This window comes from Nyctereutes procyonoides, unplaced genomic scaffold (genome assembly GCF_905146905.1).
Source record: "Nyctereutes procyonoides isolate TBG_1078 unplaced genomic scaffold, NYPRO_anot_genome, whole genome shotgun sequence".
NCBI classification, from domain to species: domain Eukaryota; kingdom Metazoa; phylum Chordata; class Mammalia; order Carnivora; family Canidae; genus Nyctereutes; species Nyctereutes procyonoides.
In genome coordinates, this window is record NW_026575142.1 from 62126373 (window position 1) to 62150181 (window position 23809).

A 23809-nucleotide genomic window follows, 5' to 3' on the forward strand; every position below is an offset into this window, starting at 1 on the left:
TGACACAAGTTAACCCCCACAGACACTGAAGCTGAAGACTGTAATCAAGAGGATATCGCAACAAGTGTATGGCTTCTGTTTTACTCGTTTGCCATTTTTCACTTTCAGTTTCTTATTCTTGTACCAGGTAGCTGAGAGGAAGTTAAAAAAGGGTCTTGAAGAAAACAACTAACTCCAGAGTGACTCTCCGTATGTTATTTTCATACCGTTTGGTGCTTTTTAGATTTTTTTTGTAGTATTTTTATTCTTACTACTTAAAGAATGAATAGAAGGCACTTCAGGATAGGGACCAATCATGCTTAAAAAATAATATTTTGTGTGCAATAGTGAGAACACTACCAATTTAACTCTCTGCACTACTTACTTGAAAGAAGCATTATGGGGCTGATTGCCTCCTGTGGTTCATTCTAAAGCTGGTGAGCTATCTCCAGTCTCTATGCATTTAAAAAAAATGAGACATCTCTTATGTTCTATATTCTAATTAATCAATTATTTATGAAGTGATAGCACGAGAGGGAAATATGAATAACAAGGTTCCTAAACTCCTTTCAGGAAGAATTTCCTGCCAAGAAAGAATTTAACTGTGTGTATAACTATAAAATATGCTCTTCTGAAGTGGTATTTGAGCTCTACAAGAGGAAAAGTGCATTCCTGATAAATAATAATAGAAATACATTGTCATTTAAAATTCTCCATAATAGGGCATTCCTAATGGGTACTTCATGTGAATTCATGGTCCTTTTCTAGCAAAAAAAATGTAATTTGCTAGACAAAATCTAAGCTTTATTATTTATGAACATAAAATATGTCTATTGTAAAGCAGGTTATTTTTCTCCAGTGTGTTTCACAATATTTACCATGGAAAAGTACAATTCTTAGTTTGTCCTGGAGTTTGTTTCTCCTTTTTAAATAAGGCTTATATTTAAGCATATAAATTGAACTAGCTATATTCACTGTTTGGGAAACTATGATCATCATCTTCTAGAGACATGGAAAATATATAATGGGACTTTATAGAATAGGAGTAAAGTATAAAAATATAGAGCAAAAATAATGTCCATATTTATATCAACATTATCATGTTACATGACTTTCTATAGTGTTACACATGTCATCAACTTAAAAGAAATATGAGCATAGGACAATGTGTAAACTTAATTAGGGATAGATTTCTTGTACATTATAAGAAAAGCGCATAAAATTCTTATCCTCTAATGACATGGATACTTTTAAGTTACAATTTTCTTTAAATTTTTTTAAAAAAGATTTTATTTATTCGAGAGAGATAGGAAGAGAACATGAGTGGAGGAGAGGGGCAGAGGAAAAGGAAGAAACAGACTTCCCACTGAGCAGTGAGCCTGATGTGGGGTTGGATTCCAGGACCCCAGGGTCATGACCTGGGCGAAGGCTGATGCTCAATTGACTGAGCCACCTAAGGTTCCCTTAAGTTAAAATTCTTAATGCATCACTGATTGATTAGATATTTTAATTGGAAAGTCAGTGAGAATAAACATATCTGTACAGTTTGTAACATTATAAATGAACCAGAGAACATATTTTCATTTATATGTACATATAAACGTATATTTCCAATTATTTACCTATAAACTTGTATATATTTAATATTTACACATGTGCATGTTTATTGTATGTTAAATTTATATCTGAAAAATGATGGCAATATTTAAGGACTAAGTTTGTGGTACACATCATCTACCTCACATTGAAGAAGTGGCAGCCTTGGCAAATATGTATTTTGTCATTTTCTCATTCATTAATAGGGTTGATGGCAATAATTTCAATCTTAGTCAATTGACAAAACAGCTAATTAGAAACTGGGTCGCCTGGGCCCTAAATAAGGTGGGTTGAACACAGTATATTTGGTCCTAGATATCAAAGTTCTTGTAATCAGGTTTTAAAAACAAAGATAAACCTCCATATAGTGAACTGAAAGTCACATATGTGCCAGAGCAAGGCCAACCAGGCAGTAATTGTTGGCCAGCTACAGCTCATAAAGAGACTTGATACGAAAGCTGAATCCAAATAGAAGTGCCAAGTACTACCTGGACCACTTATATTCTCTTCCTCCAGGTATTGACCTGGAGATGTGGAGACAGGAACAGGCATCTGGAAGCAGGAGTGCCAAGTAAGCAGAATGCCAGTAGATAGACTTGTGCGTCAAAACCACAGGGAAGTAAGGCAAGTGATGCATAAACAGAAGCTAAAATCAAGCAAAAGCCATGAAGTGCAGGATAGGGGTGCAGACTAAAAGGTGAAGAGTTACTAGTAGTCATCGGAAGGGTGTAGTCCAGACAAAAAGAACTGACTTAATTTTAATGATAAAACATAACATATTTCCGCTATTGTGGAGAGGCTTGAAATACATTCAGGAGTCCAGGAGACAGCTTAAATTCAAGCTGTGGAGGCTGGCCATGTTTCCGGATCCCATGACATGAAATAGAGCTGTGTGGCTGCCACACCTGCCCCTTTTATTCCATGTGCATCTTTACAGTGAAGCACCCATCTCATTATTAGACGTGGTTAGCTCAGGTATTATTTTCCGATTGCTGTTGCAACAAATTACCACAAACATAGTGGTTTAAAACAACACAAATGCATGACTTAGAGTCAGAAGGGCAAAAGTCCTAAGTGGGCCTTCCCATGGGAAAATCTAGGTGTTGGAAGGGCAGTATTTCTTCACAGAGGAATGCTCTAGGGGAGACTACATTCCCTTGTCTTCTCCAGCTTCTTGCCTCTTCATTTCTTCTTCTTTTTTAATTGAATGATAAGAGACACATAATATCTTGTTAGTTTCAGGTATACATCACAGTGATTTAATATTTTTATATGTTACAAAACGATCCCTGTGATGTCCAGTTACCATCTACCGCCATACAAAGTTATTACATTACTGCCTATATTTGCTGGGTTCTACATATCCATGGCTTACGTATTTTATAACTGAAAAGTTGACCTTTTAACACCCTTGTTCAACTTTTTCCACCCCCTCTACCCTCTCCCTCTTCTGGTAACCAACAGATTTTTTTTTCCTGTGTCTATGAGCCTGTTTCTGTTTTGTTTTGTTTGTTCATTTGTTGTTTCTTTAGATTCCACGTATATGTGAAATCAAACAGTATTTGTCCTTCTCTGTAAGGCGCAGCATAATACTTTCTGGATCTATCCATGTTGTCACAAAAGACAAGATTTCATTCCTTTTTATGGCAAAATGATATTCCAGTATATATGTATGTGTGTATATATCACATCTATTTTAGCCATTCATCTACCAGAGGATACTTAGGTTGCTTCCATATCTTGGTTATTGTAAATAATGATGCAATAAACATGGAGGTGCACATATCTCTTCAAATTGTTATTGTTCTTATTTTCTTTATAAAAATATCTGAAGTGGAACTGCTAGATCTAATGCAATCACAAGAGCCTTGTGATTGCATTAAACCCACCTGAGCCACCTGGGCTCAGAGTTTGGGAGAATTTCTTAAAATTCTCCCAATCTCAAGAAAATTTAAACACATCTGCAAAGTCCCTTTTGACATGTAAGACAACATATTTAAAGATCTCACAAGTTAGGAGGTGAATATTTTGAGAGGGCCTTTGTTCTTCCAACCATACCTCACATGATGCACATTCCAGGGGCTGGTTGACAAACAGTGTTTCGGAAGGTTGTGCTATGAGGCTTTATTAGTAGGAGAAAACATTTTGGTTTGGCTCACCAGAGAAGTCATTACAGAAGAGAAGCAAGCAGGGTAGGATTATGAAGGTTAGATGAGTTTTTACTGTGAAAGAAGAGGATGAAATCAAGTCCAGGGTGTAGAGAAAAAAGATGAAAGAAGAAACAAATTCAACAGAGGCATTATCAGCAGGCTGATGGGGATAGAATATTTGTGGAGGAGAATGGATGGAAGGTAGCTGGAAAAGTTAGATTTGGAAAACAATGTGGAATCTTATGAAAAGCTAATAAAAATGTTTTTGTCTTAGCACATAACCATTGACTAAAGACAGTGTCAAATAGAGAATCCCAGGTAGCTGTTGCAGTATCAAGTCCTGAAGTGTACTTACCTGAGCTCAGGAGTAACAAATACAATGGAAATTGAAGGGAAAATATAAAGAAAAAATTTGTTTGATAAATACATATATAAAATATTTACTTGCGGAATGTAGACAGATGCCATTAAAACATTTTATTTTTATTTTTATGTATCAACATTTATTGTCATTTGGTATGAAGTAATGGTATGAAGAAATCATAGTGACAAATATAAAGTAATATTTATATCAAATTATAATTTATACTGAGGCATAAATATATGTTTATATCTGTCATTCTTACATGTGAACATGAGTAATATTGCTGATAGTCAAGGTAAAAACTTAAGTCTCAAGAAAAGAAGAGAACTGTTTTGCTTTTACATTTTGATTCTACTTAGAAGGCTTTCTGTTTCTTCTTGGCTTCACATTTATAGCTTCATCTTCACATATAGGCTAAATCAGAGTTGGATCTATTGCTACTAGATTGGTGTACCATATTCTCACAGGAAAGAAAGGGGGGGAGGAAGGAAGGAAGGAAGGAAGGAAGGAAGGAAGGAAGGAAGGAAGGAAGGAGAGAAGAAAGGAAAGAAAGAAGGAGGGAGGCGGGGAGGAAAGAAGGAAGAGAAAAATCTGTTTGGTTTATGAAGCCTTGTTTTGGAAACATTCTTGTTCTAGTAATGCAGAAGTGACATTTTTTCATGCCAACCAAAGCTACCTAACCTCTAATATAAGAAAATAACAATAACTATCTGAAAACAAGATCTATCTCGAATACTATTGTGTTTGAAACTAGACAGTAGATGACAAGGTACTCACAGTAAAAAAAAAAATGATGGGGACCAGTTCAAAGAATGATGCCATGTGTTAGATCCTTGACATGGTTTAATTTCATGACAATACCATATTCTCCTGTGAGGATAGTGAGATTCAGAGAGATTAAATGTTTGTGGTCACGTAGCTAGAAATTGGTGGTTGGTGTGTGGAGGATCAGCCGTGGTATTTTCACCCCTGCTATCCCATCTCTGAAACTCTTTATTATTTATTTATTTTTTGAAAAAAGATTTAATTTATTTATTTAAAAGAGAGGGAGAGAGAGAGAAAGAGAGAGAGAGAGCAAGAGCTCTAATGGGGTGAAGGGCAGAGGGAGAAGCAGAGTCTCTGCTGCGAAGGGAGCTGGATGCAGGGCTCAATCTGAGGACTCTGGGATCATGACCTGACCCGAAGACAGATGCTTAACTGAGCCACCCCAGCACCCTTGAAACTCTTTATATTAAATAGCATTGCTGCTCTGAAACTTAAAAGTTTGAGTAGTACTTAATGGCAAGAGCCATTGGGTGTTATACTGTATGTTTGAAAATTGAATTTTAATTTAAAAAATTAATAAAATAAAAAATAAACCTCATCTCAATCCTCCTTTCCTTAAAAAGAAAGAAGAAAGAATGAAAGAAAGAAAGAAAGAAAGAAAGAAAGAAAGAAAAGAAAGAAAAAAAGAAAGAAAGAAGGAAAGAAAGTTTGAGTAACATGTTCTCTAGTGTCCACCCCAGAGCCAGTGTTTTATAACTACTAGTGTCGCTGGGATAGGAAATGGACTCTTATTTTTCTTGCAATAGTATAAAGGATCTTTTATAACAGTTGTTTTTTATTTGACTTAACTTTAGTCTGCTTGATTCAAGAACAGGCGAGTACAAGCCATGAGGTAAAGCACAATTCGTAGTAGCTAAATTATTCAAGTAGTTGCATTGATGCATGCCATTTCGTGTTTTTGACTGAGTTGTTAATGATTTGTATTTAAAATTGAAACACCCAATAAGTCTTATGGTATCCAGAAAAGCTTAAGAGTCTAAAAGGAAATAATGGTTTTCTGTACCCCAATCAGCACTTAAAAAAAGCAAACAACAACAGAAATGAAGCTGTCCATCAGTCAGATTGTTGGTCTGTGTAAGTGGTTCTCAAACCTGTCTGCACATATGAATGATCTAGGGTATTTTTTTAAAAGACCAATATCTGGACTCCTTTACCCTGAAATTCAGATTTAATTGGCCTATTGCAAGTATGGATGGTCTACATTTTTAAAACCTCATTATAAACAGTAAGGAAGGAATGTTCTCCTTGCTTGGCAGCACCCCAATACTTATTTCTGTTACAGTAAGCTATTAAGTTAAGAAGGGACTTTTCAATGGACTGTAGACATACTAGACATTTCAGAACATGAGAGGTTCTTACTGTTTGCCAAAATAAAGCTCTGGGACCATATGATAAAAACACAAGCACGGGTTATTTTCTCTAAGGGCCAAAGAAACCAATGCCACTTAAATAATGTGTTTTTTTCATTCCTCGAATGTCTGTTTGTCAGTTTTGCTTTGTTTTTCCATAGTGGATGAAAATGTTTTCAGATTTCACGCTTCCAAATAGGCAACACTGAAAATATTGAATCTACTTGGCCGTTTGATGCAAGGTGAGAGGCCCGAGGGAAGGAACGGGTACAAGGAACTTTTTGCCTCTGTTATGAGGATTTACAATTATAGAAGGGTCACGTCCGGGTTGTGTTTTCTAAGATGGCTTTATATTTTTATGTGCTCCTTCCAGGCTTTGCAGAAGGCTGTTACTCATCCTGTTAAACAGACAAAGGGAAAGCCAGAAAGGATGTAATTGTTCTTGGACTGGTTTCTTCTAAATGGTGTTCGGTTGGGGTTTTGGTTTATAATTTAAATGTTAGCATTACTATTGTACCAACCATTGTAAAGGCCTGTAGAGAAATACTTAAAATATTGCAGCATGCGTAGGCTTCCCCTACAAGCCAGCATTTCCAAATCTGTGGTTTTATTTGGGAATTTACTAGCTCATGTGGTTAACACACTTAGATGAGCGATGTACGTTTGAACAAATTGTTGTTCCGAGTTCAAAACTACCGCCCACTGCCTCAGAAAACAAAGTGGGAAAATGGTTTCTTGAAAACAAAAATTGAAGCTGGAAAGCAAATTTTTAAACTGGTAATGCTGGGTAAATAAGGGTGGAGAGTTTCGAGCCTTCTCCAGACAAACTAAATCAGGAAGAAAAAAAGAAAAAGGAGTATATCTTATGAGTCATATGTGAAGTTAATAGGGATCCATCTGTACTTGTTTGGTTTTGACCTTTTTCACATAAAATGGGAACTAGAAAGCTACTATTTTATAAAAGAATTTGCTGTTCTGCAGAATGGAAACAGTATTTTAAAGCATGCTGGAGATGAGACATCTCAAGACTGTCCTCTGCTGAGGGCTGGACTCTTAGGAATAAGAATTGTCAAATTAGTGGGTGAGCTCTCTGGCCCCCTTGTCCTTTCATCCCACCATTATAGGAAAACGTCAGTCTTCAGATGGAATCCCCCAACCACAACTATGTCCTGGCTATTGAACCAATGTTACAGGAGGGCTGATTGGCACTCACTGTTCTCGATGCTTTTTGGCAATTTTACATTGGTCTCATTGTAAGCTCACATGCCCATCTTTCATAATAATTTCAGTTTCCCCCATTATTCTTAAACTGGCATTAACTTCATCTCACTCATCCATTTCCGAAACTGACTTTGCTATGTACCCATCTTCATTCCCCCCCCCCACCTCTTATAATAGAAAGGTGTGGAACCCCCTCAGAGCTGTCCTTACACCTGTGTTCTGATTTCCACCTTCAGTGCTATCACATAGAAAACCTGGTATCATCAATGCTGATGTATAGGTTGGCTAATCCACGGGCCTCTTTGACAGAAATACTGGTTCTTTACGATTAATGGTAGCGCTTCACAGTTAATACAAGGAAGCAAATTATATTAGGGTATTGGGAAGAAGTGATGATTTTGCCAACAATTTTGATGGGAATTGAAGTATAGCTTTATGTCAGATGCTGAGTAGAACTTCACTCGAAAACCCAATTTAAAATGTTTGTTATCTATGCCTCAGCCTCTTTAGATTTTTGCCAGCATTAGGTCCCTTTTCTTTCCTTTGCACAAAGAGCCCAGCCGTTCTGGTCCTACTTTTTTCCACTCCCAGGTGCTCCCCATTGGGTCTCAATCTTTCTTTTTTATTTCATTCAAGTAAAGTGAGCTAAGTCAGATTTCTTTTAAATGCATACTTGCTTCATTTCTTAAAACTCGTTTCAGCGGGAAAGCAACTATATTGACAATAACAACTCGTACTCCATAGATTAAGAATTCTCTACTAAGAATTTTCTGCTTACCAGAAACCAGTCTTCTTAGGATGAGTGGATAATTACAAATACTCCCAAGATTGTTCAGCTACAAAATTATTTCTTTTTAGTTCTACACTAAAGTTGTGCCTTCGATTGTTCTCTTCCAACCAATGTTAAACATGCTTTAACTGCTTCTACATTAAGGGATAAAACAAATAGTCACACATTTGAACTCATACCCATATGCACGGATCCAGTCCACAGGTTCAATTACCACCTATCAACAGATAGTTCCTAATTCCATTCTCTATATGCTCAATGGACAGCTCATTATATCTCGAACTCAGACCATCCAGCAACAGATTTATCAATTTTTCTCAACTTTTCCATCTCTGCATTTCTCTATCTCATTAAATAACCTGGAATTGCTCAATCTTGGAAATACCTGTGATTCTTTTTTTCTGTGCCCCATTGTATTTAACAATCACCAAATCCAGCTGATCAATTGTACCTCTGCAAGGTCTCTTAAGTCACACACTGTTTCCGTGTACTGCCCCTGGCATGTTACCGCATCTTTGTCCTGACCGTTGCACTAATCTCCTGTTGGTCTCCCTGCATCCACTTGCCCTGATCTAAAACATTATTTTCAAATTAAAATTCAGCTGTGTTAGTTGGGCTCTAAGATTTCCGATGAATTCCTATTGCTCTTCTGATAGAATCTGTAACATTTAATGAAATGTAATGTCAGCTTAAAAGGGTCTCCACATGAAGTCTTAACTTCCTTCCCAGACCCATTTCACCAGACTCTACACCCAGATAATATTCTAGACTCTTTTACAGTGCTTCAAAGATGACACATTCTATGCTAGTCCAGGGCTTTGCCTGTGCCATATCTGCTGTTTAGGTTGAGCCAATCCATCCAAATATGTAGTCTCATTTTAATACAGTCTACTTTTCCTTACTATCTGAGCAAAATATCATTTTTTTTTCAGAAAATCTTCCCTAATCCCATAGACTAGTCTAAGGTCCCCTGGTTTATGATTTCATATCACAATGCTTCTCTCTGTACATTATACATGCAATTATCCTATCTCGATAATCTACTCCATGAGGACAGCTACTCTCCTGTCTTTTTCTTGACTGCATTCCAGTGATTAGGACAATGTGTGAGTTACAGAATTACTTTTATAGCTGGCCATAAGGTCTAAACACATAGATAACAATTACACAGCTTTTTACAGATCAGATCCCTTCAGGGGTATATTAAAGGTCTGTGTCAATTTAGTAAAAATCAGAGACACAAAGCATCTGAGGCAACCCAGGGATTGAAGGGAATGCAGTGTTAATGAACTGAGTTTGCTGCAACTTTGCACAGTGCGTTGTATTATGCGTTGAAAATAAGAGACAACACATCAAACATATTGTGTAATGTCATTGGCCACGTTATGTATTGCAACGCGATGGTGATCAATATTTTGCTATCTATATTCACTCATGTTTTCAGACTCCGGCCATGCTGTAGAATGAACATTTTTGTCCTGAAAATTGTATACTTGCCTATAGCCTTCACTTGAACAAACACTGGTTCACTGCTTTTTTTTTTTTTTTTTTTTCACCCTAATAAACTTTCAGGACTAAGTGCTGGGAAGACTGGTCTCCTTGGACGAATAGATCAGTGAGGCATAAAGACAGAAAGGTAAGCATTTGACAAGTTGTTTTTGGAATAAAAGAGGTGTACAAGAGGGGGTTTTGGCTTCCAGATATCTTAAAACGAAGTATTAAAAAGTATATGGAGAGAAATGTCTTTCCAGAGATCACATTTATGGTTCCTTTTTTTTTTTTCCCTGAGACATACTGAGAAGAGATTTTGTTTTAGCCAGGGATTCATTTACAGTGTTTATTAAATGTGATTTTTTTGGTAACTTGCACCTTGTCCTGAAGTTTGTAACAAAGGAAGGAGAGGAAAGAGCGATCAGTCATTTCAGAGACTGAAGAAGCCACAATAAATGTTCTTCCCAAGATACTGATAATCACTGTAGAAAAAAAAAATATATATACATATATAATTACAATTAAAAGCTTAGTTTAAGTAGAGGGGAGAGAAATATTTTTTTAAAGGCTTTATTTATTTGTTAATGAGAGACACAGAGACAGAGACATAGAGAGAGAAGCAGGCTCCCTGCAAGGAGCCGGATGCAGGACTCAATGCTGAGCCACCCAGGTGTCCCAAGGGGAGGGAAATATTAACACTCTTTTATAAGCCCTTGAGTTAAGTTCCAGTATAAATAATGTTTGTATCCTTTAATGGCAATGCTGGCCATTGTCATTTGGCAGAGATGCAAATATCTATGATAAGAGAGATATTTGGGTGTGGGAGGGCTTCCCCTGGGCAAGTCACAAATGTCAGAGAGGTCCCAGGCATTCATTGTTCCTGGGTCCCACCTGAGTACACATGCCTGCCAAATTTGCTTCAGAGGTCCTAATCCTTTAGAGTTGAGGAGGCCAAAACAGTGAAGTGGTGCACATAGAAGCGCTAGGCAATGTAGCGATGGTGAGGAGTGGGTTGCAGGTGCCATATGTTCAAATTACTTTCTGGAAAGCACTTCCTATGGCAATTATTGATTGGCTCATCTCCTTGAAGCTCAAATACTGAAGCCTATCCTCACTTTAGAGACACAGTGGCTCTAAGATGAGTAAGCTTCTGCTATGTCCAGACAAAGGGCTCATGCAGGGGATACTAGACATGATTAGGACATGCTCCAACTTTTAAGAAGTACTGTCCAAGGACTTCAGGCAGCTGGAAGTCATTCCCATCTTCATTCTACGGATAGAAGATGCCAGAAAGTGAAAGTGTAACAAAGAAAAACAACACTATTGCTGCCCTTCTCCTAGGTTTCCACCAAACAATCATCCCCAAAGTCCCCAATCTAGATAAATGTATTTTTCAGAATACTCTAAAAAGGAGAGGTCACAGAAGGCTTTTTCATATCTTGAACGTGCTCAGAGAAAGTGACATAAAATAAGGCTGCAAGATGTTTGACTCTGTAGGGAAACATTATGCTTTTTGAGATCAATAATTTGTGAGCACACAGAAAACATACTGATCTAGTGTGTATTCCCTGAGTTCCATGGCCTCGTGCCTTCTCATCATGGAAGTGCATTAAAAAAAAAAAAAGTTGTGTGGCTGTGAGTAGATTATGGTAGTCTGAATAGGCTCATTATTAATAAATTGTCACAATATATCCTGAATTCAGAGTGCCCTAGGGTGTTTAGGAGGAAGCAGATGATTTTCAGTACAGGATTTGAAGGAGAGATGGTATTAAATACTTATGGCTAACGAGGCTGAAGAAAAATGCCTTTGCTGTCTCACAGGGTTTTATTATTTTGACAGGATTCTCAAAGGCAGCGCTTCCCAATCTTCCTGGCATATGCGTAGAGAATGCGTAGAGAATAACACTGGTTGGGGACACAAGAATAATTGAGAAGAATGCTTCGGGTAAGAAGGTTGCCAGACCAGGTATCCCCAGAAGCCACAGGCCCCACCCTCAAGAGTGCTGAGAAGAAATGCATCAGGGCCCCCTGGGTGGCTCAGCAGTCAAGGGGTCTGCCTTTGGCTCAGGTCGTGATCCCGGGGTCCTGGGATTGAGTCCCGCATCGGGCTCCTCACAGGGAGCCTGCTTCTCCCTCTGCCTATGTCTCTGCCTCTCTGTCTCTCGTGAATAAATAAGTAAACAAATCTTAAAAAAAAAAAAAAAAGGAAATGCATCAGCACTTGAAAACAAAACAAAACCCTCTTTATTGAGATAAGGTTGACATACAAAAAGCTGAATGAACATACTTAACGCATATGATTCGATGAGTTTGACAATGAATATACACTATGAAACCATCACTACAATCAAGGCAATAAGCTTATTCATCACTTTCAAACGTTTCCTCCTGGCACCTTTAGTATTATTTTTTAATTAATTTTCTTTTCTTTTGTGGAAAGGGCACCTAACGGAACTACTCTCTTAGCAAAATTTTAAGGATGGGATATGGCATTGTTAGTTATAGGCTCTGTGTTATAGAGTAGTCTCCAGAAGTTATTCATCTGGCACACTGAAACTTTGTACCCTTTGATCGACACCTCCCCGCTGTCCCCTTCTCACAGCCCCTGGTAACCACTATTCTACTTCCTAGTTCTATGTGTTTGACTATTTTAGGTTTCTCATAAAAGTGGGATCATACAGTATTTGTCCTCATGAGTCTGGCTTATTTCACTGAGCTTAGCGTCCTCCAACACATAACCTTCACTGCACGCCAGCCCACACTGGCGCAGACTGGGGAGGTCCATCCCCAGATGTTTCAGGGCAGTTGTTACTTTATCTGGACAGACCAGGTCCTTGGGATCACAATTTCACTGGAAGGCTAGTTCAAGTATGTTTTCAAATTTATTATAGCATATTAGTTTATATTGCTTGTGATATTTTTCTTGAAATATTAATTTTTCCTGCTCTCCACAAGAGGTTATTTACAACTTCTCTCTGTTTGTCTTGGTTCAACTTGCCAGATTGTGTATCTAACTTAACTAATCTTTTTTTTTTTTTTTTAAAGATCCAGCTTTTGGTTTATTTAATTTTCTCTAGTTTGTTTTTTGTTCTCACTGTCTCATTGATTTCTGCCATTACCTTTATTCCATTTCTTTTGGTAGACTCTGGCCTCTTTATTTGATCGATTTATTGATCTTGGCACTTTTTTGAAAGTCTTGCTCATTTAAGAATATTTATTATGATTATGGAATAGTCTATATGTAATAAATTGCCCTTATTTGTGTAAAATTATGTAAGTTTTGATAAACACATATAATTGTCTAACAACCACAATCATTACAATATGGAATGTTCCATCACTCAATTTCTCATGTGTCTCTTTGTTGTTGACAATTTCCCTGTTCCCAGTCTCTAGCAACCACTGATGTGCTTTCCGTCTCTATTGTTTTATCTTTTCCAGAATGTAACATAAATGGAATCATATAGTACGTAAGCTTTGGATATGGCTTCTTTCACTTGGCATGATGAAAATAAGGCATATACGTGTTACTTCATGTATCAGTGTTTATTTCTCTCTACTGCTGAAAATTCTATTGTACAGATATGCCACAATCTGTTTATCCAAGTAAGAGACTTTGTATGTCTCCCCAAGTGAGATACTTCGCGTTGTTTTCAGGTTTTGCTGATCATTTAACAAGCCGTCAAGATCACCCTTGTACAGGTTTTTGTACTTGTATAAGTTTTCATTTCACTTGAATAAGCTCTAATTGTGAGATTGCTGAGTTGTATGTTAAGCATGTTTATTTTTATTTTATTTTTTAAAGAACTATTTATTTATTTATTTATTTGATAGCAGAAACACAGAGAGAGAGAGTAAGCAGTGGGGAGGGGCAGAGGAAGAGGGAGAGAGAGTCGCAAGCAGACTCCAAATAGAGAGTGGAGCAGAGGGGAGTCTGGATCCCACAGCTCTGAGATCACAACCTGAGCCAAAATTGTCAGATTGCACCTCCAAGGTACCCTGAGTATGTTTGCTTTTAAGAGAAACTGACAAATTGCTATCTAAAGTGTCTAGAATACTTTGCTATTAGCAATGTGTGAGAATTCCATGTGCTCTGCATCCTTCTCAGCACTGGGCATTGTCAGATATTTTTTGTTTCTATTTTTAGAACTATTCTCATCAGTAAGTAGAGGTATCTTATTATAGTGGTAGGTGAAGTTTTCTTATTTTTTAAGAATGCGAGACGTATCATATCATTTGTTGGACCAGAGGAAAGTCAGAAGTTGGTTCTACAGGTAAAAATGGGGGAAATGCAGTTGTAGTGTCTTTAAATAGAATAAAATTTAGCTCACAAATAAAAAGATTGACTTTTAGTTAATTCATTTGTGGTGAAAACATGAACAGACATATGTGTGGTTTGAGATGTACACATGCAAGTAAATTTATTAAGACCTTGTGGAAATTCTCTTCTGATTGTTAACTTTTCTTAATAAACCTGGATGTGATACCCTGAGCTGAAAGTAAATGAAAGTAAGAGGTTGGTTAGTCTGAGAGAAGAGGTGATGGTGATTAATTGTGATAGAGTAGAATCAAAATGAGTAGATATTGGAAAACCTTTTGTAAAGGAACAGGTAGTGAATACTTCATATCTTGCAGGTCATGTGGTCTTCTGCTGCAACTATTGAACTCTGCCTTGTAATGTGACATCTACCATAGATAACAGAAGAAGGATAAATGTGGCTATGTTCCAATATATTTATAGATACTGACATTGAATTTCATGTCATTTCACATGTGACAAAATACTATTACTATTTTGATTTTAATAATCAATAATGGTTAATGTAAATTTTTAGCTTACAGACTATACACATTATGATAGTTACCAATCTTTTACCATTGTCAAAGTTCTGAACCTTACACATTAAAGGCATAGATTTCATTGAATGTAAATTATGCTTCTAACAACTGATTTTTAAATAATGTCACGAAATGTCTAGTAACTACTTTTCCAAATTACGTAAGACCCTCTTGGAGAAAAGTTTGTAAGTGTGATAAAGTATATAAAAGATTACCTACAGAAACATAATCTATGTTCTTGGAAGTAATGACATGATAACATAAATAAGCTCCATTCTTTTCAAATTAATCTATAAATTCAACTCAATTAGCATTAGAATTCAGTTTTTTTCCTCCAGAAACCTGATATTTTTTTTTCTAAATTTATGGAGGAAAAAGTGAGCAAGAATTGTTAGCTCAACGTTAAAAAGTAGAATTAAGAGAAGTTATTTGACTCAGCATAAGACATGTTACAAAGACATAATAATAGAAAAGCAGCAGAAAGAGAAAAAAGAGCTTGAAAACATTTTATTCATAAGGTAGCTAGTAAATAATGAAGGCAACACAAGTCAAGGAGGAAGAGGTAAATTCTAGGTAGACAGTGTAGAAAACTAAGTTAATGCATCCAGATGGTGAACAGACACATGAAAAGATGCTCGACATCACTCATTATCATACAAATGCAAATCAAACCACAATGAGATACCACCTCACTCCTATCAGAATGGCTAAAATCAGTAACACAAGAAACAACCAGCAATGGTGAGGATGTAGAGACAAAGGAACATTTCATGTACTGCTGATAGGAATGGAAACTTGTACAGCCATTGTAGAAAATAGTATGATGTTTCCTCCAAAAGTTAAAAATAGAACTATCCTACCATTCAGTAATTGTATTACTAGATATTTATCCCCAAAATACAAAAACACTAATTCAAAGGGATACAGTTGTAATAGTCAAGATATGGAAGCAGCTCAAGTGTCTATCTATATAGATGAATGGATAAAGAAGATGTGAAATATATGATATATACATATCTATGTATATAAAATAGAATATTATTCAGACATAAAAAAGAATGAAATCTTGTCATTTGCAAGATGGAGCTAGAGAACACAATGTTAAATGAAATAAGTAACGGTAAGAGAAATACCATAGGATCTCACTCCTATGTAGAATTTAAGAAACAAAACAAATAAGCAAAGTAAAAAAGAGAGAGAGAGAGAGAGAGAAAAGAAAGAAGAAGAAGAAGAAGAAGAAGAAGAAGAAGAAGAAGAAAGAAGAAGAAGAAGAAGAAGAAGAAGAAGAAGAAGAAGAAGAAGAAGAAGAAGAAGAAGAAGAAGGTAAACCAAGAAACTCTTTACTATAGAGAACTGATGATTACCAGAGGGGAGGTGGGCTGGGGATGGGTGAAATAGGTGATGAGGATTAAGCAGGGTACTTGTCATGATGAGTACCAGGTGGTGTACAGAATTGTTGAATGACTATATTTTACAGCTGAAACTAATATTACAGTGTAAACTATACTGGAATTTAAAATAATTCTCAAAGAAAACTCCAAATACATCCTAAAACCATGTACAAAGGTGAACTCTACCTGGATTATAAACCTAAATTTGAAAGATTAAACAAACACTTAGAGGAAACTATAGGAAAATTACTTGAAAAATCTAAATGGAAGAAAAAACTATAATTTTTCAAAAGCACAGAACAGGAAGCAAAGTATTGTGAATCTGAGAATCTGATTATATTATTTCTTGTCCATGGAAGGCCATATAGAAAAGTTAATGTATAGCTGAAAGAATGTGAGAATTTATGTATAATGCCCCAAACAAAAAGGGACTATTTAACACATAGAAGGAGCTTCTGTGGGTTAACAAAGAAATGCATGATCCCAAGCCAAAAAATGGATTATGAGCAGGTCATTCCCAAACAGGGAAACCTCAAATCTAGAAAGCCTATAAAGGGAGATTTAAAATAGTTAATATCTGGAAAAATGCATATTAATGCCATAATAATAAAGCCGTGAACCTATTTTACTGGGAAAAAATGTAGTTAGATAATGCCAAAAATTGGCAATGTGAGGATATATGGAAATTGCTGGAAAGGCTAATGACTGGTGAAGCCATATTATAGAAAGCAAACTGGTGCCATTTGGTCAAATTAAATATTTTCATATAACTCAGCAAATCTCCTGGAAATGTAGTCTATTAGCAAATATAAACTAAAAGTTTTTTCCCGTGTTTCCCGTGATGTCAGGCAATTAGAGTCAACCTGGAACTCTAACCCTGGGAAAGTGAATGGTATTTTGTAGGTCTGAAATGAGATACAGAAAGATTGTATTTTTTTAAAGAGATTGTGTGATTATGATTAATAAGAGGAAAATAAATCCAGAGAAATGACATGCCCAAGATCAAAGAGCTGATAGCAGTAGGAACCAGAAGCCAAGCTTTTCAGTGTCCTTTTCTTGATCTTTTCCCAGTGCTGTGTGGCTTCCCGTGATAGGCAACTTCAAACCAATTAAACCGATTCACCTGGGCCTTTATGTCTCATATATATTGGGCCGTGACCCAGGAATAGCCGTGTAAGTGGGGTTTCCTTCTCATGTGCCCTAGGCCAGCAATCCATCTCCCCCCCCCCATCTCTCCCCCTTCCTTTCAAAATCCCTACTTCTCTCTTTGCTCTGGGACAAGAGAACAGTGGGGTTGATGTTGCAGATTTGGAAGATCATGCTGAGGAAAGAGATAAAAATAAATCCACAATTTTGTCTTAACATGATGAATTCAGGTATGTTATCATTATTGTACTGTTCTTAGCTATTTCCATTTTGTCTGCCTGCCTTTTCAGTTCTTTCTTGGTGTCCCCTCTCTCCCTATCTTTCGCCCTCTCTCTCTCTTTTCTCCTCTCTCAGATCATGCTCTTAGCTCTTGAGAGGCTCTTCAGAGGAAGGTCAAATAAAGCAGAGTTAATATTACTATATTCTACAATATCTGTTATTAATGCCTGTGCAAATATTTTGTAACTAAGATAACTATGTGGCTACATGTCGCTAAGGATAGGGAGAAATAAAGGAGTAACTTGGGAGAAATTTTTAATGTGTTTTACTGTGACCTTTTTGATTACAGGATCTTCATCCTATTTGGCTTAGAGAATACATCTGGAGGGGAACAGAATCACTATCTCTTTGCAGAATGAATAAAGTGCATACGAGTTCATGATTTAATATGGTGATTAATTACATGAGTTAATAGTTGTAAAGAGCTTAGAACTACGTCTGACACATAATGACACATAACATAGTGCATTATAAGTATTATTATTATTATCAAGTGTTATTATTATTATCATTAATATTACTGGGGGAGTCACATTGTAATTTGCCCTCATATTATAATAGCAAAGACAATTCTGCCTCAGTTCTTGAGATCATAAGGTCTACTTCACTGTGGTTGAAGTGTAGATGATATTAGGGGATGACAAAAAAAAAATTTAGGATGGAAAACAAGAGATGGAGGCAGGGACATAAGCTGATAGTGACCAGAACATTCAACACACAAAGTACCATGGACTCCCATTGCTTTCCTACCAGCAATATGTTGGCCACAACTTCCTTCAGAAATAATCTTGGGAGGAAAGCTGGGAAGACCAAGGCTATTTGAGAGACATAGTATTTTTTCTAGAGCTTAAATATTAACTGAAAGGACTGTTTAAATGCTAATAGGCAGCAGAGAGACTTCCTGCAGTTATTCCTTTTCTATCATGTTGTATTTGTAGTTTTCTTCTGAGCATCCACCATGCATTCTTTCTACAACTGATCACCTCACTTGGCAATTCATCTTCTCACATTCTCAATCCATGTGAATGGACTGACTGGGGAGAGTCTATACTGTATCCTAACAAATCAACTCAACTCTTTACCCTAAGGGCATAAAGATTAGTTGTGGGCCTATGATATAAACCAGCCTAATATGCGAGTGATAGTAATTCAAGAATAGGATGATAGTATTGTTATGAGAAAAGTAATTGCACTTGTAATTTGCTTTGTATTTATTGAATGTGAGTGGATCTTGGATTTAGGGAATTCACTAAACTGCACGTATGGTTTCATTTCTGTGGTTCCACTTAACTGTATGTAAATGTTTTATCTAGAACTATAATTCTATTTTGTAGCACTGATAGCAGATGATATGTTTTTTTTTCTGATAGAATCCAATGCAAAAAGACTTAATTTACTTGACACCTATTTCTAATTAACCCAGCAGTGCCAAGGATAATTCTGAAGCAGTGCATTTGAACTCACAAAATCTTTTCATATGGAACTACTTTTTTTAGTAGTTATATACCTAAGAGTAATATACCCTTCTAGATCATAAGCACCTTGTGGATAGACATACACTGTGTGCTGCATTTTGTATCCCATGCTATGGGTTAAAATCAATTTTCCCTCTCGGATATTTAATAGATTGTATGATCCCCCACTTCTTGCCCTGAAAATATCAGTTGCCTTTGATATAAATGTCAAATGAACAATGTTAAGGAAATTCAAATGAGTGTTGAAATAAATTTCTAGGCCCAAGATAGAGCCTTTCCTGCTTAGAGGAATCACATCAGCAAATCAAAACTTGGATAATTTTCATGTTCTTGTTAATGTTTCACTTGACCAGAAATAGAAACAGATTATCTAGCCAGCCAATCTCCAACTGACAAGAATCTGTAATAATTTCCTTATTCCAATATAAGTTCAAATATACATCCCCATCCAATCAACTTAACCTAAATACTCTTTTATTCCCTGATTGTCTTCCTAAAGCCTTTCCTTACATTGCAGTTCTCTGAATTCTTGAGAGTGGAGATGGTCCACTTCATGAGGTGTGAAATAAAATTTGCTTAGCTAAATTGTTCTCTTTGATTATTTTAACACGGTACTTTATATAATCTTGCCTCGGCATAGCTTTTACTAACAATATATGTCCAAAGGTTTCATATCACTTATGGTTTTGTGTTGTAAAATGTACGAGGGAGGTTTTCTTATGAAAGAGCAAGTAGAAAGAGAATCAGTAGGTAGAGAATCTCAGGAGGTGATGTATTAGGAACTATAGGCTCCATCTCCTCCCCACCATTATATATATATATATATATATATAATATAGCAACATGAAATAGCTGTCATCAGGATACTTTGACATTTCCAGAGACACTCCCACTGAGTCCTGGAACTGAGGTCTGCCCTAACCAGACACACAGTAATGGGTAGGGTGAGGTAAAACAGTGCTGAGAAAGTTCATTTAATCTCATCCACTACTTTGTTTCTGGATTTAGAATTTCCACAACCTAGCAGAGAAAATATTCAGAGAATTAGGTGGTAGAAAGATAATTTGGTAATAGTAAAGAGTTGTAGTTATTGTTTACTATTGCTCATTCATCTCAAAATGAATGAATGAATGAATGAATGGCTATAATTTACAAAAGCATGAACATCAAGATTGCTTACTTTGGCTGACTTCATAGTGAAGAGCGGAATTAGAAATCATAGAAAATACCAGAGGCTATAAGCTTCATCAGTGATTGGACTTCAGGGATCATCTATTTATAATATCTAAAATAGAGATGCTTATAAAGGAGGTACTCAAGTATTAATGATGCCAATTAGTGAATGAATATTTGAGATCGTGCCAAAGACATTATAGCAGTGTATATCTATCTAAAGGAGTACTTGCCAGTGGTCATTTGTAGAAGCAAAGTTATTAAACTTTAATTATGAGGAAGGGAGTAGGGGACTTAAAGATTTGCAGGTCAATTATTATCCCCTTTTTTATGAATTCAATTCATTTTGTATTTGAGAAGAACCTGGATATAGAAAACAAGATTCTACTCAATGGGCATCTGCAGTAGACACATTCAGAAGGAGACTCCAGTGGAAATTCAGCTCAATGGAAAGTCTACTTAGTTCAGTGGTCCCCACGTTTGGAATGTGCATATTCTAATTTCTAACTATCATAGGAACAAGTCCTTTAATAGTAGAAAGTTTTAATACCATGGAAGGGAATGTAGAGTGGCCCAAACTATTTTTTTTTAATTTTTGTTTGTTTTAGACAGTGTGAGAGAGAGCATGAGTGGAGAAAGGGGCAGAGGGAGAGAGAGAGAGAGACTCCTCAAGCTAACTCCCCAATGAGTATGGAATCTGAGGCAGGGCTCCATCCGGACCCTGATACCACAACCTGAGTCGAAGTTGAAAGCCAGACATTTAACCAACTGAGCCACCCAGATCCCCCCAAAACTATTTTTTCTAAACTCAGAGGTTTACATGTTATCCCACAATAAAATACTGAAAAAGAGATTTAAAATGATTATTCAGTCATATTGATTTCAATAAAAATGTAATAGTATCTCTGGAGAAGGACTGCTTTTGTGCTGTTAAAGAAAATCTCTTAAATTATTTATTTCATCTTTTTTTGCTTCCTTGTAAATTTTTCAATTTTTGTGTTGCTTAATACAGTAGTACCTAGATATAATTCTCAAATAAATGCATGTGCATTTATTAGAATTCACATTCAAGTCTTTAAGTGATGAAAATACATGTCAGAAATGTTTGGAGACCATACATCGATTGTCCTACCCAGTGTTCGCCTCAGGTACACGGATCTCTAAAGCAACAAGAGGCAGTCCACACGATAAACATTTCTGGGACCAAGAAAGATTGAGGGAAACTGCAGCAGGCCTTTACCAGATAAATTGAAACAGCAGCTTGACATTTTTCTGTTGTCGTCTCCATCCCCTTCCCTCTGAGTATGCAAATATTTATGTCTTTCAAAACATAAATGTCACATGTTTTTAACCAGCATTTGGTAAGAGCAGAAGTTAGGATTCTAATAAGAAAATATGACTCCAGAGCCAGTATTTTAATGACTAATTTTCTTCTTTGTTTCTAGCACTCCTAACTTAGATTTCACACTCTTGTCAAAATTTGTTGTTGAAATGTCAAGAACCATGTTAAATAATATGGAGTTAGAGCATTATACTCCTATTCTTGTTTTTAGACTCCTATTCTTGTTTTTGCTGTAAATGTTTTCAGTGTTTCTTATTGAGCATGATATTGGTTTTAATTTGAATTTATATTCATACGCAGTTATAAACATACATAGTATATATACTATATGTATTTATATATTATAAATGTATTTATGTGTGCTGTATATATGTGTATTCCACATTTAAATAGGAAGGTAGAGAAAGAAAGAATCATAGTAATAAACATTTCTTGCTTTCTTAGATTTGGAGAAGGTTTACAAAAACTTAGGTGTTGATATCTATGTCATTTAGTCTTTTGTTAATGGATTATAACTTACTCCTCCGGGATTCACTGGATTTATGAATTAGCTAAATATACTGTGAAGCTATCTTTACATCTTCAGTAAGGAACTTATTTACACTTCAGTGTAAAACTTATTTGGTCATTTTATATTCTTAATATATATGCAGACCAAATTTAATAATACCTTATAATTTGTCATATTGGTCATAAATGAGTATGTATGGGCTTATTCTATATCCGTCATCTTTTGTTTTGTTTTGCTTTTCATTTTACTTACTTTCTCCATGTAGTAGAACATTTTGAATAGTGTATATATATTTATTACTATTTCAATTTAAGAGAAACAGCCTATGAAATAATTTTGCACAGTGCTTTGAAGTGGAGTGAAATTTCTGACAATACGTTCATTTTATTTATTTATTTATTTATTTATTTATTTATTTAGAAGATTATTTATTTATTCATGAGAGACACACAGAGAGAAAGAGAGATAGAGAGAGGCAGAGACACAGGCAGAGGGAGAAGCAGGCTCCATGCAGGGAGCCTGATGTGGGACTCGATCCCGGGTCTCCAGGATCACGCCCTGGGCTGAAGGTGGCGCCAAACCGCTGAGCCACCCGGGCTGCCCAATGTTCATTTTATTTAGATACTATTGGTCTTCAGGTTTCCTAAACTTTCTAAAGTTAGATTTGGAGGTTCACATATTTTAGACAATTAACATTTCATCTAAATATACAAATTTATTTTACAATAGTATATGAAATATCTGAGTTCTTTAATCTCCTTTTGTGTATTTGAATTTTAATCTTTAATTGCTTGACTGAGATATACTTAACATACCATACAATTCTCTTATTCAAAGTACATCATTTGGTGGTTTTAGTATATTCACAGAGTTGTACAACTGCCACCATAATCTAATCTTGGAACACTTCCATTACTTGAGAAGAAAATCCAGTACAAATTAGCAGTCACTCTTTATTCCTTTTCTGCTCCCAGTAAACCGCTAATCTACTTTTTACAGATTTGCCTTTTTCTGGATATTTCATGTAAGTGGAATAATATAATTTGTGGCCTTTTCCATCTTTTATTTTACATTTAATATCATATTTTCAGGGTTTATCTTTGTGGCAGTATGTATCAATATGTCATTCTTTTGTATGGCTGAATAGTATTCAATTGTATGTGTATGTTGTTTCTAAATCTATTCATCCATTAATGTACACTGGAGTTGTTTCCTTTTTTTGATTATTATGAATATTCACGTACAAGTTTTCATGTGGACCTGCTTTGATTTGTCTTGGATAGATACCGAGGAGTGGAATTGTTGAATCAAATATATTTTTCTAAGATCATAACAATGATATTAGTTCAGAAAAAATAGCAGAAATAAATCTTAGAATGTTTAATGCATTCTTTATTCCTTCATATTTTAAAAATAAATACATTCCTCCTGCTTTTCATGGACAGTGATGAAATTAGAAGAATAAATGGACATTAATGTGTATTTCAGGCAGACTTTAAAATTTACTCATCTATGAGAGACCAATAGGGAAATAAGCTATTGATTTTTTCTTTTTCTTTTTTTTCCAAAGAGATGCCATGCAAGATATGGATTGGAGCAATACAAGAAATTAAGAGTTGAAGCATGGGAAATTGATCAGATCTTTATATGGAATGTATATAGCATTAAACATAAAATATCCAATTATCTGTGTGCAAGTTACGATTGATTTTTATCCAGACAACTGATATATACTAGTATGTTATGATTTTACTATTATATTCTTTTCAAATGAATATTATTACATTCTATTTATGAGTCACTAGGATATACATTTGTATGTATGCATATGTTTATATCCATCTGTCTATATATGCTCATTCACTTGTACAAGAGATATTATATATAT

General features: G+C 35.7%; 1 long non-coding RNA gene across 3 annotated transcripts in view; it reads left to right on the plus strand.

Annotated features, from left to right (window-relative positions):
- Positions 1–23551, plus strand: part of LOC129498878 (uncharacterized) — a 59089-nt gene extending 35538 nt beyond the window's left edge. The window contains exons 6-9 of one of the 3 annotated variants that reach the window (XR_008662225.1): positions 6425–6505; positions 9847–9910; positions 11606–11710; positions 14401–14707. This is a non-coding gene — a long non-coding RNA (uncharacterized LOC129498878). Of the gene's footprint in view, positions 1–6403; positions 6506–9846; positions 9911–11605; positions 11711–14400; positions 14708–23491 lie in introns of those variants that run through there. The other 2 variants (XR_008662226.1, XR_008662227.1) reach the window with 2 other exon arrangements.
- Positions 23552–23809: the final 258 nt, after the last annotated feature.